At 36.0% G+C, this 18511-nt stretch overlaps 1 pseudogene; it reads right to left on the bottom strand.

The window, feature by feature from the left end:
- Positions 1-12120, bottom strand: part of LOC133198286 (uncharacterized) — a 60194-nt pseudogene extending 48074 nt beyond the window's left edge.
- Between the last annotated feature and the right edge of the window lie 6391 nt (positions 12121-18511).

An 18511-nucleotide genomic window follows, 5' to 3' on the forward strand; every position in this document is an offset into this window, starting at 1 on the left:
ACTTCAGATGCTTGACCTGATCAACATTTTCTTCATGTGTTTTTTGTTTTTGTTTGTTTGTTGTTTAACATCCCTCTCAAGAATTTTTCATCCATATGGAGATGCCACTACTTACTGGTGGAGAGCTGCAAAATTTGACCTATACTTAGCACTCAGGGTCATTGAGCAATAAGGGATCTTTTTTGTGCCCACATCAACTGTGAGGTGGGACCTCGGTTTATACGGTCGAATCTGAAGGACTGGTCCCCACATCCCCAGTGGATCTGAACCTGAGACTTAAGGATTAAATCCTTACTTGCGACTCTAGATTACACACTCTAGCCTTTGCGCCACATGGGGGACTCCACAAGAGTAAGTGTTTTGAGCAGTCCTATTCTCATGTAATTATAAACTGTATGTTGAACAAACCTGCAAAGATGATGTATGTTAATGTTTCAGGGTACCAATCCTTGATTTGACTTAGATTTTCTGGATTAATGACCAGTTTTTTAGAGAAGGTTCATTCAAAGTAACAATATACTCTTTGGTGATCAGTAAACATAGATGATGCATCCTGCTTCTGATGCTGGATGTAACATACATTTTCAGGGTTATTGAGCAGTTAAATCTAACCCAGAACAACTTGCATAGATTTTGGATTCAGGTGATATACATTACCAGAGTGTTTGTTGAGTGAGACTTTGCCTTACTAGTGGATAACATTTATAGAAGTGAGCTTTGTATTCTTTGATTATACCATCAGTGCCAACTACCATACATTTTATATAATAGATGTAGCTGTTGTTCAACTGAATATGATAAAACTGTGGATGAAAATAATTTGATTTTTGTACCTTTGAATGTATTGAATTAATTTGTAAAAGCTGTTATGATACAAAGTTTGATATTTTATCAAAGTTTTTAGCATATGCAATCAATAAATGTATCAACATTTTTATTTTATTATACTTTTTACCCTGCAAACTTCTTAAAAACAGAATAGTAATGATCCATTCAACTGATACTAGGTTAGTGTCACAATGTACTTGTATATCATGTATATTGAACTGTAAATGAGAAACATCTAAATATGTCAAATCACAGCATGAATCATTGGATTATGTAAGAAGTGCACTATCTTGTGCTTTGGTATGGTATTAATAATAAATGTTAAACTATCATTTTTTTTTTCAAATTAACAAAGGATATGCTTGAGTGACTGTATTTTGACTAGCAGTAAAAATAAAATGATTTTGAAGCATTTGAATTATTTTGATTCATGGTCTCTGCAAGTTTAATGATAGCAAATATGTATATTGAACATGGCATCTACATATTGCTATACTGGATCTTAATAACAACATTAAAATTTTATGTAGTACATGTACTCTTGGTTTCAACTGGTCAAACATATTCTTAAATCACAAAGAATTTAAACAAATATAGGTATGATTCAGAACTTCATCAATTAGTTGGAAAGTGAATGCACTCAATGACTATATGGTTTAAAAGAAGCTGGGTATAAATAGCAGGAAAAACTACTTGATTTCCACTGTGAACTTTGTGTCCTCAACAAAACAATATGGAGTATACTATACTTGGTCTAAAGAATAAGTCTAATCTATGTCTGCATGTCTATGTCTGCATTCACTTTCAGGTTAAACTGTATTGGACATTGAGAGTTTGTTGTTTAACGTCCCTCTCGAGAATTTTTCACTCATATGGAGACGCCATCACTTGCCGGTGGAGAGCTGCAAATGACCTATGCTCGGCACACAGGGCCAATGAGCAGTGAAGGATCTTTTTCATGCCAGTATCTACTGTGACACTGGACCTTGGTTTGTACGAAGGACCGGTCTCCACGTCCCACAGTGGGATTCAAACATGTGACATAAGGATCAACTCCTAACACGGCAACTCTAGAGCATAGGCTCTTACCACTGCAACATGTGGGCGACAGCATTGAGAGTTAATTGTGGATATCAGAACAAGCTACTCTGGGCTTTTACTCTCTATATATTGATTGATTGATTGATTGTATGTTGTTTAGCGTCCCTCTCGGGATTTTTTCACTCATATAGAGACGCCACCACATGCCAGTGGAAAGCTGCAAATTTTGTCCTATACTCAGCACTTACAGCCATTGAGCAGTGAAGGGATTTTTTCGTGCCAGCACCTACTGTGACACGGGACCTCGATTTATGCGGTCTCATCCGAAGGATCGGTCTCCCCAGCCAACTGTGGGATTTGAACCTGCAATGTAAGGATCAACTCCTTACTTCTCTACTCTAGAGCAGACGCTCTAACCACTGCGCCAGGGGGGCAACTACTCTCTATATAAGTCACTTGTGCAATGACTTTAGTTTTATATTCAAGATTTTGTACTGATCATGTTGAGTCACATTAACACAAATATCTTTCTGCTGAGCTTGACCAATGACCATCCGCAACTATTCTGGTTGGAAACAATATGTTAATTAATCCATAATCAGTGAAATTACTATGAAAGAAAAATGGTCTACTTAAACCACAAGTTATATGTATAAAAGTATACACTGGTCTCCTTAAGTCATATGAGAGAAACATAAAATATTAGGGAGACCATTTTTTTCATATATTTTTAGGAGGCATTTATAATGAAAAAATAAAGCAAGAGTCGACTAAATGGTGTTCTATAGAACATTGATCTGGTATTTCTTTTTAGAAAAAAGCAAATTTAAAAAATCTGTATATTGTCTCCTTAAGCCATATATAATGTTCTGGTCTCCCTAGTCCTTAAATCAGAGTTATATATATATATATATATATATATATATATATGTATGTATCAACTTTAATGCAGCATTAAAGGTGAAAGGTTGAATTTAATTACCCTTTCGTTTAAGTAAAGGTTACCTTTTCAGCTTTACTTTTTGTAAAGTTAATACAAAGATGACCTTGCTTTTTGGAGCACCTTTAATGAGATTTACTTTGCAAGTAAAGTTTTGTAAAGGTGTTTTTTTCAAGCAGTGTTCACATTCTGGACATTGAGGATTTAAAAACAATATTCCTAATTTTTACAACATTAATAATTACCAGTTTGTGGTTCACGTAATATTAAAATTAAAACGAGATACATTGAACTAGTAGACTTAAATTGTTCTTTAACAATTAAAGGTTCTTCCATCTGTTTTGCATTACTAATATTTGTTTTAGATATGTTTGTCTTTCATCAGTCATTAATCATAAATATGAAACAATAAAATCACAGTAAATAAAATTCTAAATATTCTAAGAGAACATGGCCATTGACCTTTTAACAACTTCATGGCTAAAGATATTTCTTAGCAGTTCACTCTGTGCTTCGTACAATAGTTTTATGCTTTTACGATAAGCTCAAACAATAAAAGAGCAATAACTCGCACTACGGGGTCCTCTGATCCTTTCGCACTGGACAGATTGTAGCTTTAACTTGAGTAAGTAATAAAGGACATTGGTGAAGGATTGTTTCTTCGGTTTACGGTTTCGAAGTAGTAGCCATCACATGATTTATTGTAAGGTTTAATGTAAAAGGGACAATTAATAACTTTTAAAAGGGTCAGGCATTCAAGAGTCAAGGAAGAAATTTTTTTTAGGGTTTTGAAAAGGTCATATAAAAGTTGCATTATATATATCATATATAATGAAAGACAAAAGAGATATAAAGAGAGCTGAATCATTCATATGTTGAATTAACTTGACCTAAATTTTAAGGTCAAAGGTTGAAGAATTCGATGCAGTTGGTTCCATTTCTCGACGATACATCGTTTTAATTTTTTGAATTTTACGTAAACATCGAACACTTTCAGGACCAATATTCATCAATGTGTCAATGAAATCTTTTTGCACTGCATAGGTCGGCGAGTCTTCTAAATTGGTCAAGAGGAGTATTTTCATGGACTATAAATCTTTTAGATTAATTTTGAAAATCAAATGACACGCGGCGAAAAATAAAAATAAACGGAACAATTTCAATTATTGATCTCTCCCCGAAAAGGTGGAAAACTTTTTTGAAAGTAATAACAAAAGAGAAATTGTCTTCAACCAGTCTCTATGAAATTTTAGATCAATGGGGTCATTGAAATTGCAGACATAGAAATTTGGAGGATAAAATGAAAAAAGTCAAAGGGAAAAGAATAATCTGATGCTGGTAATGTAGTTTTTTTTTTTTTAATAAATTTTCAAAGAAAATCTACCAATCCTTCAATGTTTTTAAACATTTTTTCTGGTCCTCAGAGCTTTTAAAAACAGTCTTTGTTTTTATTCCTTTTTTCAAGCAATCTCTTAGTGCGGTTATTGACAGAATTAAAATGATAACCAATATTTTTTTAATTAGCTTGCAATCTATAAATTGTTTATCCCTTTTCATTTTTTTGTGAGTGGGGAAGATTGGACTTTTTTGTCATCAAGGTTGTCCTTTTTTGTTGTTTTCTTATAAAAGATTTTACACCGGATTTTCATGGTTATCAATAATAACCGAACGGAAAAAACTTCTATTAGATTTTCATTTATCAAATCAACTCACTAACGAAAAATCATTGGCATATACAGATATTAAGAAAATATAATTTTCAGCTGTTTTAATCGATAAAAATAGCAAGCCCAATTTCCTTAGATAGAGACAAAAACTTTATATGCATTTAAAGGTCGTGTTATAGTTCTAAAAATGTCCCAGCTAAAAATAATTGACCTTTGCTCTACGTACTAGGTGTATTATCGGTCCTGTAGTAGATGTTGATATGACTGATTCTGACTACGCTCTGTAGATCTACTCTCCATTCTGCTGTTCGTTGTCTAGGACCTGATATTGTACACTGTCCTCCTTCGTATCCACGGTCAGAGTATTGTCCGTCTACCGCCTTCGTTGCTCCCCATTCTACTGGTTTATCTGGCCAGTTATTTAGCTGCCATGCAGGTTTTCTTAGTGCTAAATTCTCTGTCGGAAAAAAATATCAGTTAATAAGAAGTTAAAAGGTGTTTAATGGTGATTCCCCCGCTGAATATATAAAAATCATAACCATTATGATAGACGTATCCTCTTACCAGTCAAAAAGTCAAAATAAAATAATATTTTACTTCCATTTTCAGTTAATAAGAGGTGTGATCAGAAAGTTCGCGAACTACATCTATATTTACAAAACCACAATTCAAATCAGAATGAAATTGGCACACATATAGTCATCTATAAATATATATTTTGTAATGTTTTGCTCCATGTTTGTGACCTCACAATGTGAAAATGTCTTAAATATGTAGGTGACTTGTGACAAAAAATGGTTGACTCAGTCGTACTCGAGCAAACGAACGGCTGTAATGTTTAACGTATATCTTGGAAATTTCTTTGCAATAACATATAATAATGTGTACAAGGTTTATGAAGACAAAAAACTTGCAAGAAGTTTAATCATTAAGTGGATTGATTGTTTTAGCGAAGAAAGTTAAAAATGACGTTTGTTCTGTTGCCCAGTGAAAGCAAGGTGGGAAAGAGATATGTCCTGAGTTGAGTAATTTGTTATGAAAGATCGCCAAGTTACTATTAGAAAAAATAGTTCAATATCTTATCAATAATATAATTCTTAAATCCGCAGCTAGGTTAAGGACGCCCATGAAATATACGCCTTAATATATTCAGGGAAAATGAATACAATTTTAATATTTTTTAACAGCATTAGTTTTGATAAATGTGATTTGTGGTGTTTGCACTTGTATATACCGGGTCTCTGCTGAGTTCGGCCAAAGCGACATCGCTTACATCAGCTGTTTGTCACGTGACCGTTTTAAAATTGGAACATATATGTACTACTACAAAGATCGTAAAAGTTCAACGATATACGGGCATTTTTCCACTATAAAATTTATTCTGTTTTCTTTGAGACAAATTCCTTAACAGGAAAAGTTCTGGGAGCAACTTCCTCATGCTCGGGAATTGTTTAAAATTAAGACGTCTTTCTATAAACTCCGGTCAAAAATGTAATTCGCATTGGAATAATGTTACATTACGGAATAAATCAACAATGCACAACTGCTCCCAGCACTTTTCAGAATAGTAGGAATAATAGCTACACGTGTTTAAAAATTCAGAATTGATAGTGAAGCGGATATCGTTGAACTTTTGATATTTTCGAGGGGCTGGGCCTGGTCATATTCTAGCACGTTACTGTATATATGTGCTCCCTACGGCTTTATATAAAGTCTACACATTATCAATTTAATTTGACAATAAAATGTGGATTAATATATTTCAGAAGATGTCTCTCTCTTGAACCGACTAGGCGTGTTTCGTATTTATTTTTTATTTTTACAAGCTACGATAAAGGCTTGATCCACGCCTAAGTACAGAGAAACTGCTTGTCAAACTAAGAAATGACGTCATCTCAGTAAGTACAGCGAGATCAAGCTGGCTTTCATTCTACATTCGCTAAGTGCTAATAAGGCAAGATGTGTTGCGCATTCATTTATCTTTATAATATTTATGATAAACGAAAGTATTTAAAGTGTTTTAAAAAGAACATATAGTATTTATTCATCGAGATTCATTTGTATTGTTTTAACGTGACGTCATAATAGCTTTACCGAACCTCTGCATAGGCTGACGTATGTATGGGAGTCCTTAACCTAGCACTATCAAACTTCCGCTATATAAGGTGTCTCCTGCTAAGAACGATAACTCCTGTCTAAGGGCAATAATCGTTACAATATTTCCGGTTACAAGAACGATAACTCTCACATTTCCGGTTTACAAAGGAAGCCTCAATTTATCGTCTTGATAGACGCGCTTTTTATTTTTGCACGTTTCTGTGTATTTTGTCGATTATTTTTTAAAAAGTGTCAATGAAAGTATATTTTTAAAGAAGATTGTAATGATAATTAGTAAGAAAGGCACTTGAATGTGGATCATTGCCGCCGCGATGGTTGTCTATGCGCACAATTTACATGAAGCGCATTTCAATATCCAGTGCAGTGTCATATATTATGCATGGAATAATGAATAAGAATAATAAGTGAATTAATAAAAACAGACAGATTAATATTGAAAAATAAAAATGCATCGATGTAGATTAAATGTTGATGAATTTTTACTGATACATATCATTGGATTTTACTATATTTTCTTGAAGAAAATAGTGCAGTGCCATTTCTTCTTTACAATTATAAACAGCTGTATAAAATTATATGAAATCAACCTACATGTAGGTAAGTTGCATTTCTCATTATAAAGTCTTTATTTACATTCTTATTTAATTTAATCCTCGGTAAATTATTAAAACACAATTCAATTTCAAATATATGTATAAGTACATATTCTCTTATTACAGTATTTATGCATGTATATTCTTGGTGATGGGCCCCTTGGTAGCTAAACCTGTTCTTTTTCCTGTTTATTTATTCTGTTCTGGAGAGCTTTTGTTCATCTTTTATATTTTATACATTAACTGTGCATGATGAGTATTTACAAACAATTCCGTGCTTTGCCTAGAAATCCCATTCTGCAAATCCTTTGAGAAAAATTACTAGGAAAAGTGCAGTATCTGATGACATAGATTATTTCCCACCAGAAGGACATGTTTCGTTACCTATTAATAGTTATACTTATTTATATTTTGGTGGTGCCAGACGAGGACAAGAGAGCACTTGGAGCATGTCTAACAAATTGTACAAAGTATCCTTTGTTGTTGATGAAAATGATGTCAATATTGATTATATATATGAAATTAAGCTTTCAGGTGCTCAGTTTCCACACTTGCAGTCAAGTGCTGGTTTTTATATTTCACCTCAGAGTTGTTTATTTGTTTGGGGTGGTCTCAATTTGTCATGTTTTTCTATGTCAAATGAATTATATTGTCAAATTAAATGAAAAGAAAGGTGTGGTTGAAATTGTACAGCCAGCAGGTGGCATTTCTTTAAGAAAATTAGGAAGTGAAATTCCCTCAGGTAGGTGTGGACATACACTTACTCACTTTTTTGATTCTAGTGTCATTTTACATGGTGGAGTTTGTTTTCCACACAGATATGCATGTGTTGGTTCATTTTTGTTTACAAATGTTTCCAATGATGACAGTTTTTATATGTTTGATTTTGAAGGTCTCTTTTGGACAAAACTCTCTGTATCAGGATCTGAGCCAAGAGCATATCACACTGCCACTGTTATGTATATCAGAGGTATTAAGCCTATTGTATATATTGGTGGTGTTACAAAAACTGAGTGTTCTTCGAAGAATACCATTATCAAATGTACTTCTTTTGAAGATGGATTCTAATAGACATTTTCATACAGAAATTCTAATATTTGCCAATTCCCCTGCTGTTGGTGTTTCATATCATTCAACAGGAGTGATTGGCCCATACATATTTGTTGTTGGAGGGCTGGATGAAAATAATCTTCAAGGCAGATATTCTGTTTCAGTATTAAATATAGAAACATTTTCGTGTGAACATATTCAGTTTGACCTGTCTTTTAGGTCAGCTGGACATTCAGTATGTAAACTGTCTGATGATTGTTCGATGATATGCGGTGGTATGCATTTGCAATATTTTGTTTTTACCAGTAAGCAAATGGTAACAAATCCATGTGATTTTGAAAATGATTGTAGAATTATTGAGTCTACTGAAACATCTCCAATATCTTGGATTCAGTGTGAAGGTACATGTAAAAGATGGCTACATCAATTTTGTGTCGGAGTGTTAGATAGTGACATGAGTCGAAAAAAATTTATCTGTAGCACTTGTTCAAAAGCACCCAGAGGTAAGAAGAGAAAATTTCCTGTACAGAATTGATCTGATTTTGTGCATTATTTTGTCATGTACTGAATTTATTATTTCATCATATATTATATGAATGACCTCATTTGTGAGTATTCAATTAATTAAGGATGCTCTATACACTAGAGGAAAATATTTTTTGGACATTGAGAAAATTATAGTGTGTACAGGTGTAAGTATTGAGCTTATCTATCACATTTTCAACATAGGGTGCCTTGCATTTACCCCCAGGAAAAATATTCAAAGACAATGAAGTACTGATGAACATAAATCACTGTTGTTTACTTAAGTGGGCAAAATACCTGCAAATTAAGTGTTCTATCTATTCATCTTGGCCTATTAAAGTGTTATGAATTCTTGATTTGATCAAAAATTAAGTAATAAACTGTACATTTCAATTTATATTATTCTTGATCAAAGGGCAGATCACTTTATCTGCATAAAAATACCACAAAATCAGAACTCTCTAGTGTGCAGTGTATAGAGGGCTCTTAAATATAATGTATGGGTTTTTCCTAGGTGCTCAAGCAAATTTTTTTGGTAGTTCCATTTGTTCACATTTTCTTAAACATAAAATTATGTTCTAGCAAGTATATAACTGACTTTATATTTTGGGGTAAACTCAAATTGATACACATGATCATTGTTACTGAATATTTTGCCCATATGCTAGACATTTGTATTTCTGATCCATACTTTTTGTGTATTCAACTCAGTTATGAAACAATTGTTTTAACTGTGAGTTAGCACTTCCTGTTGTACGTGGTGTATAATGTATACTATTTGAACAAAGAAATAAGATCATAATAGTGTTTCAATGTGCATATATTTATATTTGTATGGTCATAGTGAATGTATACTTTGTAACAGGCACATTGAACTAAATGCATATAAGAAGGTAAATTTCTGAGTAATGTGTCAGATTGATCTATATACATTGATCTATTTACATATATTCAGTTATATAAGCTTGTTATGTGCATGTAAATACCTCCTCAGACTTGCACTGGCACATAAAATTTTACATATTTTTGTTCAAATACATGTAACATGTACATGTAATACTATAGCTTTGAAAAATTTCAAAAGAAATCTATTATGATCATGAACAAAGATATTAAATGAAATAAAATGCACTGCATGATCATACTCTAGTGAAATATTCATAAGAAGATTTACAAACTAGCATTAAGAAGTGGACAAGTTCTCTTATTATGACCGCGAGTAAAACATAAAGAACAGCGAGTTTTCTTGTGCTCAACCTCGGCAAGCTTAAAAAGAGCTTTGCCATTGTAAAGCCAATGAAGTTTTAAAACATCACACAAACTGCCATAGGTATTTCCACGTCGGGAGAGATTTTGTCTAAAATGTCTAAAAAGTTTGTTGCCTGCCTCATTGCCCTCACTACTGAAAGCCCCAATTGACCCAGGCCCATTTGGGTCCTCTATAAGTTGCTGAACATGTTCAATAATTTTATGTAAATAATTGGGCCACTCTACATTATCAAAATGTTCCAGTAAAAGACTCCCCATTTTAACAGCATTTTTTTGTAATTTTTTTTTACATCTAATGGACATTCTTTCAGAGGATCTTTACATCTATAAACTTTCCTAAGTTGTAAAAATACATTCAAAACAGAAGACAGATTTTCTTTTCTGACAGAATCTGAAACAAGTTCCAACAAAACAGAATGAGGAGTTTCAAAAAGGGTTCTGGCATAATTACCAGGCATCATAAGCTGGGGATTAATTCCACAATTACATTTCATATGTTGATCAAACAAAGACTCTGCATTTTGAACTAAAGGTTTACACCCAAGCTCACTAATAAGCAGCATTTGTTGTTCCCGTTGTTTTTCCGAGTCTATCAACAAAAACCTATTGGGATTGATATTGCAGTAGAAAGTTTTCACCACAAGTGTACTAAAAAATATACAGTCCTTTTCCGCAATGTTTATTTATCCTGCAAATTCAGAGTCAATGTATGGAAATTTAAATGTTCGTTACTGTCGCCGTTGCGGAAATCATAAAAATACGTCTACAACTTATGAAAATAGCGGCATATTTTTGCATATTATCGTCAATAATGTTTCATACGATGTTTAATTTATTTAAATTGTAAACAATATGTAGCCATGAGTGCCCATATTTAATATATTGATAGTAGAAGATGTGTCGTCGGTTTGAAAAGAATTGAAAAATGTCCGTTACAATGGATTTGAAATGCAGGTACATCATCTAATGAGAATGGTTTTAAATTTTTCTTGTGTGTCTAATAAACGTAAAACTATCCTACATGTGTACAAAATTTAACATTTTCTCATAGATTACAGGCTATTCTAGCAATACCAAAGTTAATACTACATATTACCGTTAATTAGATTAAAGTCAAATGTTCGTTACTATAATTTCTGGAACCTTCTAATCTGTCGATTGTGCATATGTTGACGGTCTAAGTAATGAATTTCAAACTAAACAAGAATTAAAAAATAAAAAAAAGGAAACAGTCTAAATATTAGAACATACAGCAAAAAATTAATGTGACAGAAATGTTCGTTATTAAAATGTTCGTTACGTTAATGCAAGAAGTGTTACAAAACCGTGTAAATTCTGTCGGGTTCAATATGCTACGTTTTCGACTATGAAGCACGTGGTCCCTAGTAGTATAAGGGGTCTGGATGGGCGGGTCAACTGAGTGCACTTTTTGTCCCCCCAGATCCTGGATAGGCGGGTCAACTGAGTGCACTTTTTTTGGTCCCAGATGGCCGGTTCAATCTAGTATACACACTGGAAAAACCCAAGTAAAAAGGGGGGTACGTTTGATCTACGTTTTGTGCTGAGTCAGGCATAGGCAATACACACAAAATCTTGGCATCGATTCAAGTATACCATTGTGACGTCATGTGTGTCATTCACACAGAGCAAGCCTCTCTCTATTTTCTGAAAACGGAAAAAACAATAACTCAGTAAAAAGTGTGTAAGATGATTTATTCAAATAATGTGTACATATTTACTTTTTCTTCTGGAGTTTCAGGGGCTTCTCCGTCTGGGTAGTAGGAAGTTTCCTCTTGTTCTCCATCTGGGTTGTAGCAGGAAGTTTCCTCTTGTTGTTAGCCTGTTTTTGATCCTGACTAGTCTCCATTTTCTTTTCTAGATTTCCAATCTCATTCATTATGACTCCTCTAAACACACGAATCTCAGTAATCATGTCTTCTTTAAACTCACAAATAGTCTGTTGAAGTATCTCCATTACATTGGTCATTTGATCTAAGATATCACATATCAAACTTCTTTCATTTCCTTCAATACTATCCTGTGTCTCTGGTAAGGTTGCAGGTGAATTCACGGACTTTTCCTCTGCCATATTTTTACGTCTGTCAAGTTCCAAGTACCCACTAAGACTGATCCTAAAATTTCCAGCTCTGCTTTATATACCCTTTTGTACGTACTGTGTACGTCTCAATACTTAGTCTTGGATCAGCGAGCTACCTATGCATTGTGACGTCATACACTCTATAAATACAGCCTTTCTCCTACTTTCAGCTCATTTTGTTGTCAGATCTATCAAGATGAATTTTGATAGTACCTTGAAACAATTGTTACATGCACAACAACTTATGAGATGGAAAAAACGGGAGAAAGAATTAGAAAGAATTGTTTCTCGACAGAGAACCAGAGAATTAGTTCTCAGGAAAAAAAAATGCGAGATTAATGGAAAGATTAAAGAGAGCCAAAGCCAACCGAGCTCAACACTTACAACCTTTAAGGAATCTACCTGAAGAAGAAGAACTACTCTCTCCTTCTTCGTCACCACCTCATTCACCACCCCAGAAGCCAAAGGTCATTTCCCAGTATTACCAAGTGAGACTCAATAAAGCTATTCCAGAAAATTTAAAGCTAAAGAAGATGTGTACAGTGTGAATTTTTAAAGAATTTCCAGAGGAGGAAAACAGAGGCATTGTTCGGCGATTATTTAGAGACATGCTACAGAATGTCAAATATGCAGTGTAACCCTAACGATTATGTACGCCTGAACATTCACCACCCTTCTCTGGATTCCGACATTTGGTACGAGTTTACGCAATGTAAACATTTGAACGAGGACTTTATTTTAAACAAAATAGAAGCCGTGCAACAATCTAAGAAAGATTTTAAACTGGGAGACGGGTCTATGGAATTCGACATGTTTCATGTCAAAAATCCAGAAGGCAGTGGTGAACAGAATACCAAACACCTGATGGTCAACAAGGAGAGTTTTAAGAAGAATAAACGATGCATCGTTCAGATCGACAATCCTTGGGATAAATTTTGTTTAGCTCGAGCCATTGTAGTCACCCGGTTACACAGTGAAAAACCGGAAAATCCAGAGAGTTTAGTTGAATGGGAAAAACAATGGCTACGTATGCGGAAGGGTGATGTAAGAGCTAATGACCAGAAAAATGAAGCTATAGCTCTCATGAAACAAGCCGGCTGTGATATTCATCAGCCTTGTGGACCCGAAGAATGGGGGAAATTACAACAGGTGTTAGCCCCTCGCTATCGACTGAAAATATTTCAGTTCAAGTCCACCTCCTCTAAACTCAGTTTGGAGCCCCTTTACAAAGGCTGCGGAGATGGAACTTGTTTAAACATTTTGTTAGACGACCATCATTACGATGCCATTTTGTCTATGCCAGGTGTGACCGGCAACCCATATTACTGTGATCATTGCGATGTGGGCTACAGGAACATTACAGACCATCGTACCAAGTGTCCTTACCGATGTTCCTTTTGTTTAACGGACACTCCCTGCCCTCCAGACGGGAGCCATATTCAATGTCATCAATGCCAGGGATTTTTTCAGAGCAGAACTTGCTACGAAAACCATTTACGACCTCACAGTAAGAATACGGCCACAACGGTATGCAGTTTAATGGGACGATGCGAGCATTGTGAGAAATGGATGCCTAAACGATTACTCCCTCATCATCATTGCGGAGGACAGAAACAATGTAAGATCTGTAAGAAAACTGTAGACACCGATCATCAGTGCTACGTTCAACTGAAGCCTGAGAAAAAGAAAAAGAAAGGCAAAGAGACATTACAGTTTTATATTTATTTCGATTTCGAATGTACACAGGAAAACGGCATCCACGTCCCTAATCTGTGTGTGGCACACCGCGTATGTCAAAATTGCGGATACTTACCCATAGAAGATCCCTGTCCTCACTGTCGACACATGGGACCCCGTCAACACGTGTTTAAAGGGCCAGATACCTTAAAACACTTCATGGACTGGTTATTACAGCCCGACACAGGAAATAAGAATTCCGCCTTATTACACGACGAGGCCATCATCATTGCCCACAATTTCAAAGGATATGACGGACAGTTCATTTTAAATTACCTGGTACATTCCGCCTGCATGAAGCCTACAGTCATCATGAACGGCAGCAAAATCTTATCCATGCAAATCTGCGGATTGAAATTCATCAACTCGTATAATTTTTTACCTTTTGCTCTGTCCAAAATGCCCTCTGCTTTCGGATTCACCGAACTGAAAAAAGGGTATTTCCCTCACTTTTTTAATACAGAACAGAACCAGAATTATGTGGGCCCTTATCCACCGGCGGTATTCTACAATCCGGACGACATGTCTATAAGTGGACGACAGGCTTTTTACCAATGGTACGAACAACAAGCCGGAAAAGTATTTGATTTTCAGAAGGAATTTTTAGACTATTGTATTTCAGATGTCGATATTTTACGACGATGCTGTGCTCAGTTTCGATCCACTCTCAAGACCTTGGTCCATGTAGACCCCTTCCAGGAATCCATCACTTTTGCCAGTGCGGCCAATTTAGCTTACCGTCGAGGATTCATGCCTGAAGATACCATTGCCATCATTCCCAACATGGGGTATCAGCCTGCGCGTCAATATTCCGCCAAAGCCTGTCGGTGGCTAACCTGGATGAGTCACCAGAACGGATCTCACATACGACATGCTAGAAACGGAGAAGAAGTCAAGATCGGAAGTTATACCGTAGACGGATACCAGGAAGCTACTCGCACCATCTACGAATTTTACGGATGCTATTGGCACGGATGCCCTACTTGCTATCCGAATTTACAGACCGAAACTCATCCTCACCGGACACAATTTACTTACCAGGAATTACACTAGGAAACTTTAAGGAGGAATACGGTCTTAGAGGAAATGGGGTACTCCGTACATAGTATCTGGGAACACGATTTCGATCAACAAGTACAAAGAGAGGTGACATTACAGAATTATGTACGAGACCTGGACATTCCAGATCCTTTGAACCCCCGAGAAGCCCTGTACGGAGGCCGGACCAATGCTACACGCTTGTATTGTGAGGAGGGGGACATGAGATACGTGGACGTCTGTTCCTTATACCCGTACGTATTAAAACACAGACTTTTTCCCCTAGGCCATCCTCAGATCATAACAGACCAATTCCAGGACGTGAGAACTTATTTCGGCCTCATTCACTGTCGTGTCTTACCACCCCGAGGCCTTTATCATCCCGTTTTACCTTATCGCACTGGAGGCAAGTTATTATTTCCATTATGTCGAACCTGTGCGGAACGACAGGACTCTACTTCTAAACATCGATGTCAACACACAGACCAGGAACGCAGTCTTACAGGTACTTGGGTGACTACAGAATAACATAAAGCCTTAGACATGGGATATACTTTAGATCGGATTTACGAGGTTTGGCATTTTCCAGAAAGCAGTCAAGATTTATTCAGATCTTACATCGATATCTTCTTAAAGATCAAACAGGAAGCGTCTGGATTCCCACCTGATTGTCAGACGGAGGAACAAAAACTAGATTACATTCGTAAAGTAATAGACAGAGAAGGGATTAGAATGGATCTGTTAAGTATAGAAAAAAATCCGGTGCGAAGAACAATAGCCAAACTCTTTTTATAATTGCTTGTGGGGAAAATTCGCTCAACGCCTGTTATTACCTAAAACTCGATACTTGACCGAAGAAGAGGAAGTACAGCAACTCTTACAAGATTCGACCATTGACATCAAAGGGCTAGAACTCTTAGAAAATAAAGAGCAGCCCGAATCGGACATGATGCTGGTGAATTATCAAGAGAAACAGGAATTCGTAGAAGAGTGTCCCTTCGGAAACGTGGTACTGGCCTGTTTCACTACCGCTCATGCCCGATTACAGCTCTACGAGACTTTACAACCTTTAGGAAATCGGGTCCTTTATTTCGATACGGACAGTACCATATACCAACATAAGGAGGGACAATTTAATCCTACCCTTGGCCACAGTTTAGGAGAATGGACCGATGAATTAGACGGGGACCACATTATCAAATTCATGTCAGGAGGTCCTAAAAATTATGCTTACCTCACAGGCAAGGGAAATTCCGTGTGTAAAGTCAAAGGGTTGACTCTTAATTATCGGGCTTCCAATATCGTGTCACCAGAGACATTAGAAAAAATGCTCAAGAAAGAAATGGATGAAATCCAAGTCTGTTATCCGTACAAAATACAGAGGACTCGTCAACATGAAGTCAAGATAGTACCTTTAGAAAAACAATATAGAATTGTCTATGATAAGAGACAATTAATGAATGATTATAATACTTTACCTTATGGTTATTAAAAAACTGTATTTCAAAATGTGTTGTTATTTTATGGGGAAAACCCCCAAAAAATGAAGGGGTTTTAAAAAGGGGGTAAAAATATTTTAACACTTCAGTCATGGCTGATCATTCTCGGGAGCCAGAGGGGGTTCCTCATTACCCTAACTATGCTCTGCTCTTAAAGAGAGAAGCTACCTTTAAAGATGGATGGCCCGAGTCTTTAAAAGGATTATTACCCAACCTAGCCAAAGCCGGATTTTATTACAGGGGAGTGGGTGATAAGACCATTTGTTAGGTCACCTGAGTCACTCAGGTGACCTATTGCTATCCGTTTTTGTCCGTCGTCGTCCGTCGTGCGACGTGCGTCGTGCGTTAACATTTAAACATTTTCAGCTTTTTCTCTGAAACCGCTCAACCAATTTCAGCCAATTTTGGCATATAGCATCTATGGGTGAAGGGGGACAAAAATTGTGAATTTCATGGTCCCTGCCCCCCTGGGGCCTGAGGGGTGGGGCTAAAACCACCAAAATTAATGCAATCTTTAAAAATCTTCTTCTTTACTCCTGGACATCAAGCAGTCAAACTGTTGACATGATTGTAATAAGCATTGAGCCCTCTACCAAAATTGTGAAATTCATGGCCCCAGGGTCAGGGGTTCTGGTGCTAGGGCGGGGCTATATAGATCATATAGTGAAAGTGCATTATTTCTTTGAAAATCTTCTTCTCTACCCCTGGGTATTATTGAACAAAATTGAATACATATTTATGATAAGCAAGAGTGACTTTACCAAAATTGTGAAATTCATGGCCCCAGGGTCAGGGGTTCTGGTGTTAGGGCGGGGCTATATAAATCATATAGTGAAAGTGCATTATTTCTTTGAAAATCTTCTTCTCTACTCCTGGGTATTATTGAAACAAATTGAATACATAGTTATGATAAGCAAGAGTGACTCTACCAAAATTGTGAAATTCATGGCCCCAGGGTCAGGGGTTCTGGTGCTAGGGCGGGGCTATATAAATCATATATTGAAAGTGCATTATTTCTTTGAAAATCTTCTTCTCTACTCCTGGGTATTATTGAAACAAATTGAATACATAGTTATGATAAGCAAGAGTGACTCTACCAGAATTGTGAAATTCATGGCCCCAGGGTCAGGGGTTCTGGTGTTAGGGCGGGGCTATATAAATCATATAGTGAAAGTGCATTATTTCTTTGAAAATCTTCTTCTCTACTCCTGGGTATTATTGAAACAAATTGAATACATAGTTATGATAAGCAAGAGTGACTCTACCAAAATTGTGAAATTCATAGCCCCAGGGGCAGGGGTTCTGGTGTTAGGGCGGGGCTATATAAATCATATAGTGAAAGTGCATTATTTCTTTGAAAATCTTCTTCTCTACTCCTGGGTATTATTGAAACAAATTGAATACATAGTTATGATAAGCAAGGGTGACTCTACCAAAATTGTGAAATTCATGGCCCCAGGGTCAAGAGTTCTGGTGCTAGGGCTGGGCTATATAAATCATATAGTGAAAATGCATTAATGCTTTAAAAATCTTCTCTACTCCTGGGTATTATTTAAACAAATTAAATACATAGTTATGATAAGCAAGGATGCCTCTTCCAAAATTGTGAATTTCATGGACCCTGGATCAGGGGTTCTGGTGCTAGGGCGGGGCCATATATATCCTATAGTGAAGGTGAATTATTTCTTTAAAAATCTTCTTCTCTGCGCCTGGGTATTATTTAAACAAACTTTTAGTACATTGTTATGATAAGCAAGTATGCCCCTTCCAAAATTGTGAATTTCATGGCCCCAGGGTCAAGGGTTCTGGTGAAAAGGGGGGGGGGGCTCTATTGATTATATAGTGAAAAAGCAAAATTTCTCTGAAAATATTCTTTTCTGCTTCTGGTTAAAAAGCAAAGAAGCTAAGTGTATAGTTATGATGAGCATGATTACTTCTTCCAGAGTAGTGAATTGCATGACCCCTGGGTCAGATGTGCTGGTGTAAGGGTGGGGCTCTTGATAATGTAGTGAAAATGCATTAATTCTGTTAAATAATCCTGTCTGCTCCTTAGTGTTAATCAGATAAACAAAGTGATTACTTACATGTATGATGAATAAACTTCTGGT

This window comes from Saccostrea echinata, unplaced genomic scaffold (assembly GCF_033153115.1).
Source record: "Saccostrea echinata isolate AGI-Se365-2 ecotype Australia unplaced genomic scaffold, CSIRO_AGI_Sech_v1 ptg000033l, whole genome shotgun sequence".
Classification (NCBI taxonomy): domain Eukaryota; kingdom Metazoa; phylum Mollusca; class Bivalvia; order Ostreida; family Ostreidae; genus Saccostrea; species Saccostrea echinata.